Source organism: Bufo gargarizans, chromosome 6, assembly GCF_014858855.1.
Source record: "Bufo gargarizans isolate SCDJY-AF-19 chromosome 6, ASM1485885v1, whole genome shotgun sequence".
In the NCBI taxonomy this organism is placed as follows: Eukaryota; Metazoa; Chordata; class Amphibia; order Anura; family Bufonidae; genus Bufo; species Bufo gargarizans.
Genome location: NC_058085.1, coordinates 17,438,052 through 17,457,837, shown reverse-complemented (window position 1 = coordinate 17,457,837; position 19,786 = coordinate 17,438,052). Strand labels below are relative to the sequence as shown.

General features: G+C 45.2%; 1 protein-coding gene across 1 annotated transcript in view; it reads right to left on the bottom strand.

Moving 5' to 3' along the window:
* LOC122940401 (zinc finger protein 585A-like) overlaps positions 1-19,786 on the bottom strand; it is a 245,560-nt gene that overhangs the window by 213,344 nt on the left and 12,430 nt on the right. The gene's annotated exons all lie outside the window — the stretch shown is intronic.

Below are 19,786 nucleotides of genomic sequence, written 5' to 3'. Positions count from 1 at the left end.
TAGTAAAGTCTGATTTTCCACAGATAGGAGAAAAAAATCTGACTGGAATCGTTCAGTAAAAGAGGAAGTAGTACAAAAAAAGGTGCATCATGCCGAATACAGACACATCTTAGCTTAATACAATACAGCACCATACTCTGTCAGACCCAATCGCCAAGTCTATCTACTCCCATTATTCTGTAATCTAACAGCAAGGCAGCCCTATAATACTAGAGTATAGTGATGAGCTCAGAGGTACCAGATCTTATCAAATTTCTTATTGTTGCGCCTTTTCTGATATACAAAAAAACTTTCTAATTTCACCAAGTTGTGTACACGGTCCACCAATTTCGCCACTTTCGGAGGATGCGGAGCAGTCCAATAATATGCAATCAGTTTTCTAGCAGTGTACAAAATGTGCCTATATTTTCAGTTCTGCCACTATTGGGAGTGTCTTAACTATACCGAGTATACACACTAGAGCAGACGGCTCCAGGTGGACCTCAAATATATTCACAATAAGTGCTATTACATCTAGCCAATATCATCTTAGTCGCAGGCAGTTCCACATGAGATGGATAAGATCTGCATTAGGTGTCCCACAGCGAGCACATAGATCGTCTACCCTATTTCCCATTCTCTTTAGCAACCTCGGGGTCCTATAGACCCGATGCAAAATAAATAGTTGGGATACTCTGTGGGCTTCACTGAGCGCTACTGCCGGGAATTTCTCTAATACTGCCTCCCAGTCCTCCTCCATCAAATCTGGGATGTCTCTTCGCCATTTACAATAAAGAGTCAGTGGGGCTTGCTTCCACTTTGAGTCCATAAGACTCCAGTAGTGAAGCAAATGCAGGTGTTGCGGCATAAGCGTCATCTTAATTAAATGAGTGCGCCCTACTAATGTAAGAGGAAGGCGGATCCAAGCATGGACCTTCTTCCGAAACCTATCCAGCAGCAGGGTCAAGTTCAGGTCCTGAAATTCTCTACTATCAGCCGTAACCTGAATCCCTAAGTATTTGAAGGAGGTAACTATTTGAAAATCCATCACAGCAGATTCGTCCACCCCTCCTGACCAAGATAAAGGCATTACTACCGACTTTGTCCAATTTATGGTTAGACCAGACATCCTGCCGAAACTATTAATAATCGCTATTGCTGCTGGAAGAGAAGCACGCCATTGATCTAAAAATCATAGTAGGTCCTCCACATATAGAGAAACCTTCTCCACCAGGGCCCCATATCGTAATCCCTGCACACATGCCGCTTTTCGTAGTGCCTCTGCAAGAGCAGGGGCGACAGTGGGCACCCTTGTCTGGTTCCCCTATGCAAGTCAAAGGGTTCCGACAGACACCCGTTCACCCTGACTCTGGCCTTGGGCCCAGTATACAGTATTCGCACCCATTTGATGAAATCAGGGCCGAACCCCATCACTTGCAAAACCTTCCACAGATAGCGCCATTCCACGCTGTCAAATGCTTTGGCCTTGTCCAAGGACGTGACCGCCGCATCCAAGGCGTGGACCTGGGCCGCCTGAATATTCAGGTAAAGTCTCCTAATATTGACTGCAGTGAACATGTTAGGCACGAAGCCTGCTTGATCAGTGTGAAGGAGGTCTACGATCACTGTATTTAGACGGTTCGCTAGTATCTTGACATCTACCTGCAACAGCGAAAGGGGTCTATAGGATTCAGGTTCCAAAGCGTCTTTTCTTTTCGGGATCACTACTATGGCAGCTTCAGTCATAGAGGTGGGCAACCTACCTTCTACATGAGCCTCCTTAAGCACCTCTAATAACTCTGGCAACAGTATTGGGCCAAACTGTTTATATATTTCTACCGGCAGGCATTCCCTTCCAGGGGCTTTATTATTGGGTATATCCCTTAGCGCCAGTTCTAATTCTTTAACTGTAATCGGGGCATCCATGAGATCTCTTTGCTCGACTTGTAGGGTAGGGAGCCCCAGCCCGTTCAGAACCCACCTAACTCACTATCCGATGCATTCATTTTAGATTTATATAGAGAAGAATAAAATGTATGCATAACCTCTAGGACTTGTTCTGTCTTATGACACAGCTCCCCCTTAGTATTACGCAAATAAGCTATATAAGAGGATGGTTGCTGGGCCCTAGCTACCATGGCTAACATCCTGCCTGCCTTCTCCCCCTCCTCATAGTAGGATTATTTTTGGAAAATCTGTTTATTTTGGGCGTTCCACAGTAACCTCTCATTTAATCTGCTTTGAGCTTCCTCCCCATTTTTGCCGGTACTCAGCTGTGGCTCGTTCTATGTAAATCATGTCATAAATGTCAGCTCAACCTCTAAATGTAGTTGCTGCATCCAAGCTTTTGTTTCGGTTTTCATCTTATTAACCGCCGCTATCAGAATACCTCTGAGGAAGGTCTTCATGGCATCCCAGACAACTAGTCTGGATACTGTGTGTAAGTTATGTGCAAAGAATTCCTTCAGCTGTTCACCTATGTCCGCCACATCTGCTAGGACATGCAACTAGTACAGGTTAAAGTGCCATAACCAGCCCCCACAAAAGTGGGGCGGTAAAAAGTCAACTATGGCTAACACTGGGGTGTGATCTGAGAGTTTCCTCGGCAGGTATTTTATGTCATGGATAAAGTGACCCATCCTGTTATTTCCTAGGATTAAATCAATCCGGGATAAAGTACCGTGTGTCTCGGAGAAACAGGAGTATTTTCGGACCGTGGGGTTTCGTAGTCTGAAAAAGTCTACTAAGGCCGCTTCCCTTAGAAGGCGCCTGAATGGGGTGACTGCACCCGCAACCTTGGCAGCCGTCCTATCTACCCTATCCAAGGGTAGTGTGATCACATTATTATAATCGCCTAACATTATCACAGGCACATCAAGCAAGTCTACATAGTAGGAGAGAACCTTCCGGATCGTGCACGGCGAATAAGGAGGAGGGATATACACTCCTATTATTACACAGGGGTGGTGGTAAAGTTTACCATACAGACAGACAAAACGTCCATGCTCATCTAATTTTTGTCGGAGGCATTCAAACGCCACATTTTTATGGATAAGAATACTGACACCTCTGACATATGAGGAATAAGTCGCATGGAAGCAGTATCTAGCCCAATTAGGTGTGATTATTTTCCTAGGATACGTTTTTGGATGCATGAGCATACTAGTGAGAGTGGTCCCGGTCCGTGTGGACCAATTAATCAGTATAGATATAGGATATGATGCACTGTATAGGGCGATTCCTGTGCTCTTTATAGTCATTAATGACATTATGGCATGTTAACTATATATGGCTGCATAGTTAGTCTGAGAGGACATAGACATACGTTTATACAAACCGGATTCCAAAAAAGTTGGGATACTATACAAATCGTGAATAAATACTGAATGCAATGATGTGGAGGTGCCAACTTCTAATATTTTATTCAGAATAGAACATAAATCACGGAACAAATGTTTAAACTGAGAAAATGTACCATTTTAAGGGAAAAATATGTTGAATCAGAATTTCATGGTGTCAACAAATCCCCAAAAAGTTGGGACAAAGCCATGTTCACCACTGTGTGGCATCTCCCCTTCTTCTTACAACACTTAACAAACGTATGGGGACCGAGGAGACCAGTTTCTCAAGTTTAGAAATAGGAATGCTCTCCCATTCTTGTCTAATACAGGCCTCTAACTGTTCAATCGTCTTGGGCCTTCTTTGTTGCACCTTCCTCTTTATGATGCGCCAAATGTTCTCTATAGGTGAAAGATCTGGACTGCAGACTGGCCATTTCAGTACCCGGATCCTTCTCCTACGCAGCCATGATGTTGTGATTGATGCAGAATGTGGTCTGGCATTATCTTGCTGAAAAATGCAGGGTCTTCCCTGAAAGAGATGACGTCTGGATGGGAGCATATGTTGTTCTAGAACCTGAATATATTTTTCTGCATTGATGGTGCCTTTCCAGACATGCAAGCTGCCCATGCCACACGCACTCATGCAACCCCATACCATCAGAGATGCAGGCTTCTGAACTGAGCATTGATAACAACTTGGGTTGTCCTTGTCCTCTTTGGTCCGGATGACATGGCATCCCAGATTTCCAAAAAGAACTTTGAATCGTGACTCGTCTGACCACAGAACAGTCTTCCATTTTGCCACACTCCATTTTAAATGATCCCTGGCTCAGTGAAAACGCCTGAGCTTGTGGATCTTGCTTAGAAATGGCTTCTTCTTTGCACTGTAGAGTTTCAGCTGGCAACGGCGGATGGCACGGTGGATTGTGTTCACTGACAATGGTTTCTGGAAGTATTCCTGAGCCCATTCTGTGATTTCCTTTACAGTAGCATTCCTGTTTGTGGTGCAGTGTCGTTTAAGGGCCCGGAGATCACGGGCATCCAGTATGGTTTTACGGCCTTGACCCTTACGCACAGAGATTGTTCCAGATTCTCTGAATCTTCGGATGATGTTATGCACAGTTGATGATGATAGATGCAAAGTCTTTGCAATTTTTCGCTGGGTAACACCTTTCTGATATTGCTCCACTATCTTTCTGCGCAACATTGTGGGAATTGGTGATCCTCTACCCATCTTGGCTTCTGAGAGACGCTGCCACTCTGAGAAGCTCTTTTTATACCCAATCATGTTGCCAATTCACCTAATTAGTGTTAATTGGTCTTCCAGCTCTTCGTTATGCTCAAATTTACTTTTTCCAGCCTCTTATTGCTACTTGTCCCAACTTTTTTGGGATTTGTTGACACCGTGAAATTTTGAATCAACGTATTTTTCCTTTAAAATGATACATTTACTCGGCATAAACGTTTGATCTGTCATCTACGTTCTATTACAAATAAGATATTGACATTTGCCATCTCCACATCATTGCATTCAGTTTTTATTCACGATTTGTATAGTGTCCCAACTTTTTTGGAATCCGGTTTGTATTTATGATGTACTTCAGATGGTAGTCTATGTATGATATTATATTATGATGCCGTAGGATAGATGTGAGCAATCGCTTGTTGGCACTTTATTTGTTTCCACGTTATTGTATGTATGTATGTATGTTTTTTAATGGGATATATAATAAATTTTGACATATTTATGGGTATATTGGTACTTTATTTATTGTGTTGAGGCCCAATTAGGTGTGAGTAGATTAGGCTGTTCTTTAAGCAGGTGCGTCTCCTGCAAGCAGCAAATGGACGATCCGTGGGACCTAATGCAATCAAGTACTGCACGTCTCTTAGTCGCATCCTTAATACCTCTTACATTCCAACTAAGAAAATTTTTCGTGATAGCCATAGCAGTTGTATGATATTAGTCACCAAGAGACAATTGAGACTCTGAACATAGCGACTAAGGATGCCCACATGATGGACCCCACCTGGACACCGCAAACCCTGACAGCTCATAATTACAGTTTAGCAACCAATTCCCCCCCCTTGCCCCCCCAACGAACCAGGAACATTAACAATGTGCATACCAACTTCCCGCTTGGACACAATAGCCCGTACCACGGGAGCAGCAAGCACCTGCCAGCGGGGGCGGCAAGTTAAATCTCCGACAAAGTGAAAAGTAACTCAGTAATTAACAACTATAGAACTCTTAAGAAAGGTAGATTCCTACCCTCAGAGATAATAGTATAGGAAGCTCACTTACAGAGAATTTAAGCTCTCCTGCAACTCTCGGCTATAGATAATAAAAGCACATCTCTAGATCCCTACTGCTGCCCGAATAAAAAGGAAATATATAGGCAGCTCACAAAGTAACATAGCAGGATCCATAGACTTAATGTAACAGCAAGTAAATACAGATTCAAAAAGAGATTAACACACAGGCATGAGAAAAGTGAACCCCCTGCACTTTAAATAACTACGTTACGTGCACACTACTGCAGGCGACCAACCATTTCATGGCTTCTTTAGAATCCAAAAAAAACATAGTGGATCCCATCGTTGCCACACAAAGTTTTGCAGGGAAGATCATTGAATAGCTGACGTTGAGGGCCCTCAGTCGCCTTTTTACATCAAGGAACTTCGCTCTCCGTTTCTGGACTTCAATGGAATAATCAGTGACACTCTGTGGCAATTAATAGATATGTCAGGCAGCTCTCTGGCCCTCCGGAGAATAATGTCCCTGTCTCTGTAATGGAGGATCTTCATAATCACCAGTCTAGGGGGTGCGCCCGGTGACAATGGGCGAGTAGGCACTCTGTGGGCGTGTTCCACAGCAAACATAGGTGTCAGAGTGGTTGACCCGAACAAATTTTTCAGCCAGGATTCAAAGAACTCTGTGGGGTTAGTACCTTCTACTTTTTCCGGGACGCCCACTAGACGAACATTGTTTCGGCGTGACTGATTCTCTAAATCATCCTGTTTAGCTGCTAGCATGTTGTCACCGCCAGGTCTCTGAGAAGTTCTGACAGACGTTTTTCAGTACCTCCTGCATGATGTTCTTTTGCTTTGGTTTCGCTTTGACATCTCTTCTCCCTCTTCCAGCTGTCATCTATTAGCAGTGATTGCCTCCCTTTATATCCCCTCCCATACTGCCTCACTTTGCGGTTTATACTACTTCCTGGATTGTGCTCACTGCTACAAGTTTGCTACTGCTGGTTTCTCAGATAAGTCTATCCCTTTATTTGTGTTTTGTTTTCCTGTTGGCTTGATTCTAGGTGACCCTGACTCCCTCTGTATTAAGTGCAGGGAGCCGGTGGTCGTGTCACCTCACTATTATAGGGTTTTCAGGTGTCACTCAGTCTAGGTACGTAGACATGCAACTTTCTATCACAGAGATCTTTGCATGGGCTGAGCAGTCAGGGAGAGCTATAGTGCTTTAATAGGGCTCACCCTTTTGTTCCTTAGTTTGGGATCAAGTCAGTCGGATCTTTATTTGTTACTTCTTGTTTTCTCCAACACCATCCGTGACATTATAAACCGACAAAACCGTCTTAAGCATGAATCCGGTTTCAGCCTTGATTGACGGCATGCAGGGTCTTTCACTGGAGGTAGCAGATCTCCGGAAAACTGTCTCTCAGTTTGAGGTGACCCTTTCTGCTTGCGTTCATGGAATTTGTTCTGAACCTAAAATCTTGATTCCGGATACGTTCTCCGGGGGTAGTGAGAATTTTGTTTGTTTTAGAGAGGCTTGCAAACTCCATTTTCGCCTACTTTCCCATTCCTCTGGTGATGAGGAGCGGAGGGTGGGGGATCATTATCTCGCTACTCAGCGATAACGCTCAGTCCTGGGCCTTTTCGCTGCCGGTGGGGGCACGGCCCCTCCGTTCAGTGGATGAATTTTTTTTAGCCCTGGGTCAGATATATGATGATCCGGATCGTATTGCTCTGGCTGAATCTAAACTGCGTCTTTTATGCCAGGGTAAACAGTCCGCAGAGATATACTGTTCAGAATTTCAGAGATGGGCAGCTGATACTGGTTGAAATGATGCTGCCCTCCAAAGTCAATTTTGCCATGGTCTTTCAGAGGGATTGAAAGATGCATTTGCCTTTCATGAGAGACCTACCTCCTTGGAGTCTGCCATGTCTCGGGCTGTTCGTATTGACAGGCGTCTTAGAGAGAGAGGAGAGATCACTCCTTTCTGTCATATTCATTCCAAGGACAATGGGGCGGTCTCATTGAGTGCGCAGGAGCCTCAGTCTCTCTCAATCCTCTCTGAGCAGGAGCCCATGCAACTGGGTTTGCTTGCCTCTAATAATAGAGGATTCAGCTCTCAGAGGAGGGTTTGTTTCTGTTGTGGAGGTATAAATCATTTGGCAAATATTTGTCCCTATAGGAGATTCAGGGAGTTTTTTGAGGGTAATAAAGAAACAAAAAGAAAAAAGTCCTCTAAAAACGTTCCATCTGTTACTATTGGCAAGGTTGATGCGGAAATTGAAGGTTTTCCATTTGCTTGTAGTTCCCGTTTTGTCCTACCTGCCAGGGTGGCGCTAGAGAGCAAGAATATTGTTTGTGAGATTTTTGTAGATAGTGGAGCAGCTGTCAATCTCATTGATAATCAATTTGCTATAACACATGGTTTCCAGGTATGCACTTTGGGAAACTACATACATGTTTTTGCTACTGATTCCTCTCCACTTTCTCAAAAATTGTTAAAGGGCATGTCCACGTACCTAGACTGAGTTTGCTTTAAATAACCGTTGTCAGGAGTCCTCTGATAAGTCGCCATTTTTTGGTGCATATGGGTTTCATCCGCAGTTTGGGACATTCTCTGGAGAGGGGTCTTCTGGTTTACCTGATGAGGAGAGATTCTCCTCGTCTTTGTCATCTATTTGGCAAAAGATTCAGGATAATCTAAAGAGCATGAGTAAGAGATATAAGCGTGTGGCGGATAAGAGACGTGTGCCTGGTCCGGACCTGAATGTTGGTGATCTGGTGTGGTTGTCTACTAAGAATATCAAGTTGAAGGTTCCCTCCTGGAAGTTGGGTCCTAAGTTTATTGGGCCATACAAAATCTTATCCGTCATCAATCCCGTTGCCTTCCGTCTTGATCTTCCTCAGACTTGGACGATCCATAATGTTTTTCACAAGTCCCTATTAAAGCCTTATGTCCAACCCACTGTACCCTCCTCTTTGCCTCCTCCTCCGATTGTGGTTGATGGTAATCTTGAGTTTCAGGTCTCTAGGATTGTGGATTCTCGTGTTATCCGCGGTTCTCTCCAGTAGCTTGTTCATTGGAAGGGTTATGGTCCTGAGGAGAGGATGTGGGTCCCAGTGGCGGACATTAAGGCTACTCGTCTTATCAGGGCGTTCCATAGGTCCCATACTGAGAAGGTGGGCTCTGAGTGTCCGGAGTCCACTCGTAGAGGGAGGGATACTGTCACCGCCAGGTCTCTGAGAAGTTCTGACAGATGTTTTTCAGTACCTCCTGCATGATGTTCTTTTGTTTTGGTTTCACTTTGACATCTGTTCTCCCTCTTCCAGCTGTCATCTATTAGCAGTGATTGCCTCCCTTTATATCCCCTCCCATACTGCCTCACTTTGCGGTTTATACTACTTCCTGGATTGTGCTCACTGCTAGAAGTTTGCTACTGCTGGTTTCTCAGATAAGTCTATCCCTTTATTTGTGTTTTGTTTTCCTGTTGGCTTGATTCTAGGTGACCCTTACTCCCTCCGTATTAAGTGCAGGGAGCCGGTGGTCGGGTTCCCTCACTATTATAGGGTTTTCAGGTGTCACTCAGTCTAGGTACGTGGACATGCAACTTTCTATCACAGAGATCTTTGCATGGGCTGAGCAGTCAGGGAGAGCTATAGGGCTTTAATAGGGCTCACCCTTTTGTTCCTTAGTTTGGGATCAAGTCAGTCGGATCTTTATTTGTTACTACTTGGTTTCTGCAACACCATCCGTGACACATGTTCATTCGTCTGGTGCAATCAGCAACATCATGTTTAAGAGGATGGATAGACTTCTCCACATCGCCCATATGATTTTCCAGGTCGGTCGTGTGGTCGGCTAGTTTTTGCAGGTGGTGGTGGACGATATCTACGTCTTCTTTAATGGCTCTCACTTGAACAGTAAGAACATGTAGTGATTTACCACATTTAGTGATAGCATGCAGGACATCTTTAAGTGTTGGTTCAGCACGGTATTATCTGTGTCAGTGAGCTGTGTTGAGGGATCGCTGGCTTGTGCAGCTTCAGGGATAGCAGAGCCTCCTTCTGTCCGTGCAGCAGTTTCCCCTTTTCCCTCCTCCTCAGAAACATGATCGGCAGCAGCTCCCTGGGAGAAGGTGAGTTGGGCAGCAGGTCGGGCAAACTTTCCCAGCTTGGCTTGTCAGCCTATGCAGTTCAGCCGAGCGGTCTGGCGCCATCTTGGAGCTCGCGGTCGGCCGCTCTCCCCTCTCTCTTCTTAGTCATTTTTTCCACTTTCACGCCACTATCGAGTCACGGGCGGCACCGGAGGGAGGTAGGTTGGCACTGGGCACACTTTGGGCACTTTTTGAGGAATGTCAGTGGGATCAGCCAGGATAATATGCCGAGTGCAGGCCGGAGACGAGCAGACACACGTCCTGTTACATGCCAGGTTACACCACACCCCCGGGCCCCACCTTTTGCAAGCTCCACCCAATAAGTCATTTTAAATACATATACAGGGAGTGCAGAATTATTAGGCAAATGAGTATTTTGACCACATCATCCTCTTTATGCATGTTGTCTTACTCCAAGCTGTATAGGCTCGAAAGCCTACTACCAATTAAGCATATTAGGTGATGTGCATCTCTGTAATGAGAAGGGGTGTGGTCTAATGACATCAACACCCTATATCAGGTGTGCATAATTATTAGGCAAAATGGGTCAAAAGAAGGACTTGACAGGCTTAGAAAAGTAAAAAATAGTGAGATATCTTGCAGAGGGATGCAGCACTCTTAAAATTGCAAAGCTTCTGAAGCGTGATCATCGAACAATCAAGCGTTTCATTCAAAATAGTCAACAGGGTCGCAAGAAGCGTGTGGAAAAACCAAGGCGCAAAATAACTGCCCATGAACTGAGAAAAGTCAAGCGTGCAGCTGCCAAGATGCCACTTGCCACCAGTTTGGCCATATTTCAGAGCTGCAACATCACTGGAGTGTCCAAAAGCACAAGGTGTGCAATACTCAGAGACATGGCCAAGGTAAGAAAGGCTGAAAGACGACCACCACTGAACAAGACACACAAGCTGAAATGTCAAGACTGGGCCAAGAAATATCTCAAGACTGATTTTTCTAAGGTTTTATGGACTGATGAAATGAGAGTGAGTCTTGATGGGCCAGATGGATGGGCCCGTGGCTGGATTGGTAAAGGGCAGAGAGCTCCAGTCCGACTCAGACGCCAGCAAGGTGGAGGTGAAGTACTGGTTTGGGCTGGTATCATCAAAGATGAGCTTGTGGGGCCTTTTCGGGTTGAGGATGGAGTCAAGCTCAACTCCCAGTCCTACTGCCAGTTTCTGGAAGACACCTTCTTCAAGCAGTGGTACAGGAAGAAGTCTGCATCCTTCAAGAAAAACATGATTTTCATGCAGGACAATGCTCCATCACACGCGTCCAAGTACTCCACAGCGTGGCTGGCAAGAAAGGGTATAAAAGAAGAAAATCTAATGACATGGCCTCATTGTTCACCTGATCTGAACCCCATTGAGAACCTGTGGTCCATCATCAAATGTGAGATTTACAAGGAGGGAAAACAGTACACCTCTCTGAACAGTGTCTGGGAGGCTGTGGTTGCTGCTGCACGCAATGTTGATGGTGAACAGATCAAAACACTGACAGAATCCATGGATGGCAGGCTTTTGAGTGTCCTTGCAAAGAAAGGTGGCTATATTGGTCACTGATTTGTTTTTGTTTTGTTTTTGAATGTCAGAAATGTATATTTGTGAATGTTGAGATGTTATATTGGTTTCACTGGTAAAAATAAATAATTTAAATGGGTATATATTAGTTTTTTGTTAAGTTGCCTAATAATTATGCACAGTAATAGTCACTTGCACACACAGATATCCCCCTAAAATAGCTAAAACTAAAAACAAACTAAAAACTACTTCCAAAAATATTCAGCTTTGATATTAATGAGTTTTTTGGGTTCATTGAGAACATAGTTGTTGTTCAATAATAAAATTAATCCTCAAAAATACAACTTGCCTAATAATTCTGCACTCCCTGTAAATAAAACATTTCCTAGCGCTGGACAAGAGGCGTTGAATGCCCCCTTAGTTCCCCACACCATAGTTATCTAACCTAAGAGTCCCTTTCACAGTAGAATTCCTGTTTTGTGCCATCAGAAGAATGCCCCTTTGATGTCTCCAAACAGTAGTTATGCCCCCTTAGTGGCCCCACACAGTAGTTATGTCCCCTTTGTGCCCCCACACAATAGTTATTCACCTTACAATAATGCTTCCCCTTAGTGGCCCCACACAGTAGTTATGCCCCCTTAGTGCTCCCACACAGTAGTTATGCCCCCTTAGTGGCCCCACACAGTAGTTATGCCCCCTTAGTGGCCCCACACAGTAGTTATGCCCCCTTTGTGTCCCCTTCTACAGTAGTGCTGTCCCTTAGTGCCCCTTACAGTAGTGAAGCTCCTTATACTGCTTATACTTTGAATAAAATTAATAAAGAAATACCGAGCACATCATGCTCTTCCCAGCAGCAGACATGATGTGATGAAGTGCTGAGCTGAGGAGAGCACACAGGCCGGGGGATTATCTCTGGTCTGTGCGCTCTCCCTCTCAGCCCAGCAGGTACAATGACATCACTGTATCACACCTGCTGCTGAGGAGAGTGCAGGCCGGGGAATAAGACCTGGGCTATAATGGGTGACAGATACAGCAGCTGGACTCGGAGGGAGGAGAGTAGAATGGACATTCTCAAGTAAACAAACTGGATGGCACGCTCCATAAAATCTTCCTTTTTTTTCGTGGATTAATATTAAGTGCCTGCGATTCATATCTAAACACCATCCAATGATAATGAAAATTCTATCACTACAGACAAACTATTTCTTGAAATTAATTTCAGGTGTAATTCTGATGAATCAATCAGAAGAGTCAATTAGGGAATGTTAAATAATATGTGATCCAGTATTACTTGGTATTTAATGTAAAAGATTTATTATACTGCACGCTGACACCATTTATACTGATACAAAAGGGCGATGGAAGGTCCCACCAGATACCAACGGCCATCTGACCAATGATTGCTCATAAAATCTGTCAGATAATCTGTTGGTGTAAATACACCTTTAGATATAAACAGCAGATCTTGATGATTTGCTTGCCCAAATGCATTCAGCATGGCAGAACATTCCTCAGACAATCATAAACCCCTTACTGACCAGCCTGTTTTGGGTCTTACTGACCAAGCGTATTTTGTCCTTTTTCCATCGTCGCGTTCCAAGAGCTATAACTTTTTAATTTTTCTTTCTATGGAGTTGTTCGAGGGCTTAATTTTTGCAGGACGACTTTATTATTTTGGAGTAAATGTCGCTTTTTAATCGCTTGCTATTACGTTTTTTCGGTGGCAACTAAGAGTAAATTTGCAATTCTGTCTTTTTTTATTTTTACGGCGTTCACCATAGGGCATAATTTGTGATATTTATGTAGTCCGGGTCGTTACGGACGTGGCAATTCCAAACATATGGCGGAGATAGTTTTTTTTTGCAATTTTTTTTATTGAAAAGCGTATTTTCACGCACAAGGGGACTATAACAAACAACTTTTTGATTGATTTTAAAATGCAATGCATTATCCCTATAATGCATTGCATTTTAATGTCAATGCTATTCTGACATTGACCAGCAGGCTGCGCCAGAGAGGCGCAGCATACTGTAAATTCCTCAAAGTATGAATAATAGGAGGTCACTCAAAATATCCGGGACCACCAGAAAACAAAAAATAGTACATACATGAGATAAAATATAATACGGTACAAGCGTGGTATGAATGTGCCCTCTTGGGCATAAAACTATAGTAGCCGCTCTTACAAGCTGTGGGCTAAGTCCTGGGTAGGTAATCTGGATCCCAATGTAATGTCCTCTGGGAATCTATATTGATGTTGGTCTATAAATTAGACCGCACTGCCATAGGTAGCGTAGCGATGGTATATCGATAAATATAGCCCAATGGGGCAAGGTATATTACCCCTCTTCTTTTGCTTGGCAGAGATGGAAAACAGTCTTTGCTTCGCCGCGGCGTCCCGTGTGGTCTCTAGGTCTGATACGTGGCGTCCCACATGACCTGGCGGCACACTACGTGATACACGTGGCTCGTTAGGGAACAGCTCGATTAGTGCTATGTTGGATCCTAGAGTCCGACCATGCGATTGCCCACAAATCCAGTCAATAGAGATCCAGGGGGCTACCTATTGGTATCAGCACCTTAGGAACTCGACAGGGGGACTTGAAAGAAAAAAAGAGACAGCAAAGTTCTAGTCTAATTTATAGACCAACATCAATATAGATTCCCAGAGGACATTACATTGGGATCCAGATTACCTACCCAGGACTTAGCCCACAGCTTGTAAGAGCAGCTGCTATATTACCTGTGTGGTACCATCACATTGCTTGCTTGGTGCCATCCAGGCGTTTTATGCCCAAGAGGGCACATTCATATCATGCTTTAACCATATTATATTTTCTCTCATGTATGTACTATTTTATGTTATTAACTTTTTATATTAAATGTGGTAATAGACATTTGTTTTTTAGTGGTCCCGGATATTTTGAGTGCCCTCCTATTATTCATACTTTTTGCATCATTTTCTCTGGATTCGGGTGGATCCATGGAGTGAGCACCTGGTCTTTTTGGGAGTGTTTGGGATGAGCTACTGTTTCGATATCCTAAGCTCTGGAAATTACTCAAGGCTGGTCTGGCACCTACACAAGACCCCAGCAAGCCTTCATACACATCGGCACCCTGCAATCGCATTTACGGGGTGCCGATGGTAGACAGAGGGAGTCTGCTACCTCTGTCAGCACTTTACATGCGGCAGACAACATTGCCCGCAGCATGTAAAGTGTTAAACAACCCGGATCGGCACTCCTGCCAGTCCGGGCTGTTAGAGCACGGCCACGGCTCTCATGTGAGAGCCGAACCGCCGCTCCCTGCTGCACGGGGGACATGTGCAGCGCTTTATTACGATGGCCCAGCCTAAGGCCCCTTAGTCACCACCGTAAAAAGACGTATGGGTGGTCATTAACCCTTTAAGGACTTAGGACGTACCGGTACGGCATGTTTGCCGAGTCCTTAAGGACCCATGACATACCGGTACGTCATAACTTTAAAACTACATTGCGGCGCGGTGGCGGTTAATCGGAACAGGATGTCCGCTGAAATCATTCAGCGGGCATCCTGTCACAACGCCGAGGGGGTCATGTGACTCCCCCCGCATCGGCGATCGCAGCAAACCGCAGGTCAATTCAGACCTGCGGTTTGCTGCGTTTCCGGTCCATTCGGGTCTCCGGTGACCCGATGAACCGGAAAAGGAGGTGATCGGTGGTGTGATTACACACCACCAATCACAGTCCGAGCATTTGGGGGCGGCGGTGCTGTCCTTGGTGCTGATTGGTGCGGGGAGAGAGGTGGGAAATTCAAACTCCCGGAGCTCCTCTCTCCACTCCTCTTCCTGCTGCTGCACCTGCACCGTCCAGCACCGTTCTGCACCAGCTCCTGCGATCCCCCCGTCGGCACCCATCACCCTCCTGCAACCATCACCCTCCAGGTAGGTTAGGGTCAGTGAGGGAGAGGCACGATTAGGCAGGAGTAGAAGAAAGAGTTAGTAGGGGAGAGAACAAAACAAAACAAAACTTTATCTGATTTATTGTTTCTGGTGGTTGGGGTCCACAGCACTTAGCTGTGAGACCCTAGACCCACCCAGGAGTACTGCCACTTACCCCGCTCCCCACCAGCCCACCACTGCCACCACCAGACATCTGAGAAGCTCTGTCAGATGTCTTTCAGAACCTCCTCCTTGAGCTTCCTTTTGTTTTGCTTTCATTTTCTCATCTCGTTAGCCTCTCTCAGCTGTCATGTAGTTGCACTGATTGCATCCCTTTAAATCCCTTCCCAGACTGCTTCACTTTGCGGTTTATATTCCTTTCTGGAGTGTGTGCATGCTGATCCTACTTCTGAGTCTTCTACAGATAAGTTTTGTTCATTCATTTGTGTTTTTCTGTTTGCTGGATCCCAGGTGACCCTGACTCCCTCCGTATCAAGTGTAGGGAGCCGGTGGTCGTGTCCCCTCACTATTATAGGGTGTTCAGGTGTTATACAGTCGAGGTACGAGGATATGCGATCATCTACCATTGGGATTTTCGCATAGGCTGAGCAGTCAGGGAGAGTGCCAGGTCTGATGCAGGGCTCTCCCTTTTGTTCCTTAGTTTTGGATCCAGTTAGTCGGATATTCATTTTGTGTCTTCTAGTTTCCTGTACACCTTCCGTGACATTATAAACCGTCAAAACCGTCTTAAGCATGAATCCGGTTTCAACCTTGATTGACCGCATGCAGGGTCTTTCACTGGAGGTAGAAGATCTCCGGAAAACTGTCTCTCAGTTTGAGGTGACCGTTTCTGCTTACGTTCATGGAGTTTGTTCTGAGCCTAAAATCTCGCTTCCGGATACGTTCTCCGGGGGTAGTGAGAATTTTGTTCATTTTAGAGAGGCTTGCAAACTCCATTTTCGCCTACTTCCCCATTCCTCTGGTGATGAGGAGCGGAGGGTGGGGATCATCATATCGTTGCTCAGGGATAACGCTCAGTCCTGGGCCTTGTCGCTGCCAGTGGGGGCACGGCCCTTCCGTTCAGTGGATGAATTATTTTTTGCCCTGGGTCAGATATATGATGATCCAGATCGTATTGCTTTGGCTGAGTCTAGACTACGTCTTTTAGGCCAGGGTAAACAGTACGCAGAGATATACTGTTCAGAATTTCGGAGATGGGCAGCTGATACTGGTTTTGCCATGGTCTTTCAGAGGGATTGAAAGATGCATTTGCCTTTCATGAGAGACCTACCTCCTTGGACTCTGCCATGTCTCGGGCCGTTTGTATTGACAGGCGTCTTAGAGAGAGAGGAGAGATCACTCCTCCCTGTCATAGTCAGTCCCAGGACATTGCGGCGGTCTCATTCAGTGCACAGGGGTCTCAGTCCCTTCTGAGCAAGAGCCCATGCAGCTGGGTTTGATTACCTCTGACAATAGAAGATTCAACCCTCATGGGAAGGTTTGTTTCTGTTGTGGGGGTATAAATCATTTGGCAAATGTTTGTCCCTCTAGAAGATTCAGGCAGTTTTTTTAGAGTAATAAAGTAACAAAAAGAAAAAAATCCTCTAAAAACATTCCATCTGTTACTATTGGCAAGGTTGATGCGGAAATTGAAGGTTTTCCGTTTGCTTGTAGTTCCCGTTTTGTCCTACCTGCCAGGGTGGCGCTAGAGAGCAAGAACATTTTTTGTGAGATTTTTGTAGATAGTGGAGCAGCTGTCAATCTCATTGATAGTCAATTTGCTATAACTCATGGTTTCCAGGTATGCACTTTGGGAAAGGTTATACCTGTTTTTGCTATTGATTCCGTTCCACTTTCTCAGAAATCGTTAAAGGGCAAAGTTCACAATATCCGTTTGATTGTGAGTGATGCTCATGTTGAGGATGTGTCACGTTTCGTCCTTAGCGGGTTTCCTACTCCTCTAGTGTTGGGGTTACCCGGGCTCACCAAACATAACCCCACCGTTGATTGGCAAGCGAGGCAAATAAATGGTTGGAGTGACTTTTGCAGAGAGAATTGCCTCACGACATCTGTTTCTGAGGTTGGTGTTCAGGACTTGCCCCCGCACAGGGAGTATGATTGCCCTATTAATCTCACCCCAGGCGCCAAGCTGCCTAAATCTCGTTTATACAATCTCTCCCAACCTGAAAGGGTCGCTATGCGTGCTTATATCTCTGAGAGTCTGAGAAAAGGACACATACGACCCTCGAAGTCACCTGTTGCCGCTGGTTTTTTCTTTGTTAAGAAAAAAGATGGTTCTTTAAGACCATGTCTGGATTTCAGGGAGCTGAACAGTATCACAATTCGTGACCCTTATCCGCTTCCTCTGATCCCGGACCTGTTTAACCAGATTGTTGGGGCAAAAGTTTTTTCCAAGTTGGATCTAAGAGGGGCATACAACCTGGTCAGAGTCAGAGAAGGAGACGAATGAAAGATGGCCTTCAATACCCCTGAGGGCCATTTTGAGAATTTGGTTATGCCTTTTGGTTTGATGAATGCTCCTGCCGTCTTTCAGCATATTGTGAACAGCATTTTTTATCATTTAATGGGGAAATTTGTATTAGTGTATCTAGATGACATTTTGATTTTTTTCTCCTGATTTCAAAACTCATAAGGAACACTTACGTCAGGTCTTGCTCATCCTGCGGGAGAATAAATTGTACGCTAAACTGGAAAAATGTGTGTTTGCGGTTCCAGAAATTCAATTTCTGTGGTTTCTTCTCTCCGCTTCTGGTTTTCGCATGGACCCCGAGAAGGTCTGCGCTGTGCTTGAATGGGAGCTTCCTGAGAATCTGAAGGCGCTGATGCATTTTTTGGGCTTTGCCAATTATTACAGGAAGTTTATTTTGAATTATTCCTCTGTTGTTAAACCACTCACTGATATGACTAGGGGTAGATTTTTCCTCCTGGTCGGTAGAGGCGCGTAAGGCCTTTTCTAATATCAAGGAGAGTTTTGCTTCCGCTCCTATCTTGGTACAACCTGATATTTCTCTAGCCTTCATAGTTGAGGTTGATGCTTCTGAGGTGGGTGTGGGTGCGGTCTTGTCTCAGGTTCCCTCTCCTGCCAAATGGCAACCGTGTGCCTTTTTCTCGAAGAAACTCTCCTCCGCAGAGAGAAATTACGATGTGGGAGATAGGGAGTTGTTGGCCATCAAGTTGGCTTTTGAGGAATGGCGCCATTGGCTAGAGGGAGCCAGACACCCTATTACCGTGTTTACTGACCATAAGAATCTGGCCTACTTGGAGTCAGCCAAGCGTCTGAACCCGAGACAGGCCAAATGGTCTTTGTTCTTTTCCAGGTTTAATTTTGTTGTCACGTTCCGCCCTGGGGTTAAGAATGTGAAGGCGGATGCCTTGTCACGTTGTTTTCCGGGAGGTGGGAATTTTGAAGACCCGGGTCCCATTTTGGCTGAAGGTGTGGTGGTCTCTGCTCTTTATCCTGAATTGGAGGCAGAGGTTCAGGTAGCCCAGTCAGAGGCTCCTGATCTTTGTCCTCCTGGGAGGTTGTTTGTGCCTCTCGCTTTAAGACACAAGATTTTTAAAGAACACCACGATACTGTCCTTGCTGGGCACCCGGGGGCAAGAGCCACAGTGGATCTCATCGCTCTGAGATTCTGGTGGCCGGCACTTCGTAAGTCGGTTGAGGGTTTTGTGGCAGCCTGCAAGACCTGCGCTCGTGCCAAAGTCCCTCATTCACGGCCATCAGGTCCTCTCCTTCCCTTACCCATTCCTTCCCGTCCTTGGACACATCTGTCCATGGACTTCATTACGGACCTGCCTCGTTCCTCGGGGAAGACTGTGATTCTGGTGGACCGTTTTAGCAAAATGGTGCATTTCATCCCTTTTCCTGGCTTGCCCAATGCTAAGACGCTGGCGCAGGCATTTATTAATCACATTGTCAAATTGCATGGTATTCCTTCAGACATAGTCTCTGATAGGGGCACGCAGTTTGTTTCCAGATTCTGGAAGGCTTTCTGTTCTCGCTTGGGGGTTCGGTTGTCATTCTCTTCTGCTTTCCACCCGCAGTCGAATGGCCAGACAGAGCGCGTCAATCAGAATCTGGAGACATATCTGCGCTGTTTTGTTGCGGAGAATCAGGAGGATTGGTGTTCTTTTTTGTCCCTTGCTGAGTTTGCTTTAAAAAACCGTCGCCAGGAGTCCTCTGATAAGTCACCATTTTTTGGTGCATATGGGTTTCATCCGCAGTTTGGGACATTCTCTGGAGAGGGGTCTTCTGGTTTACCTGATGAGGACAGATTCTCCTCGTCTTTGTCATCTATTTGGCAAAAGATTCAGGATAATCTAAAGAGCATGAGTGAGAGATATAAGCGTGTGGCGGATAAGAGACGTGTGCCTGGTCCGGACCTGAATGTTGGTGATTTGGTGTGGTTGTCTACTAAGAATATCAAATTGAAGGTTCCCTCCTGGAAGTGGGTCCTAAGTTTATTGGGCCTTACAAAATCTTGTCCGTCATCAATCCTGTTGCCTACCGTCTTGATCTTCCTCAGACTTGGAAGATCCATAATGTTTTTCATAAGTCCTTATTAAAACCTTATTTCCAACCAATTATACCCTCGTCTTTG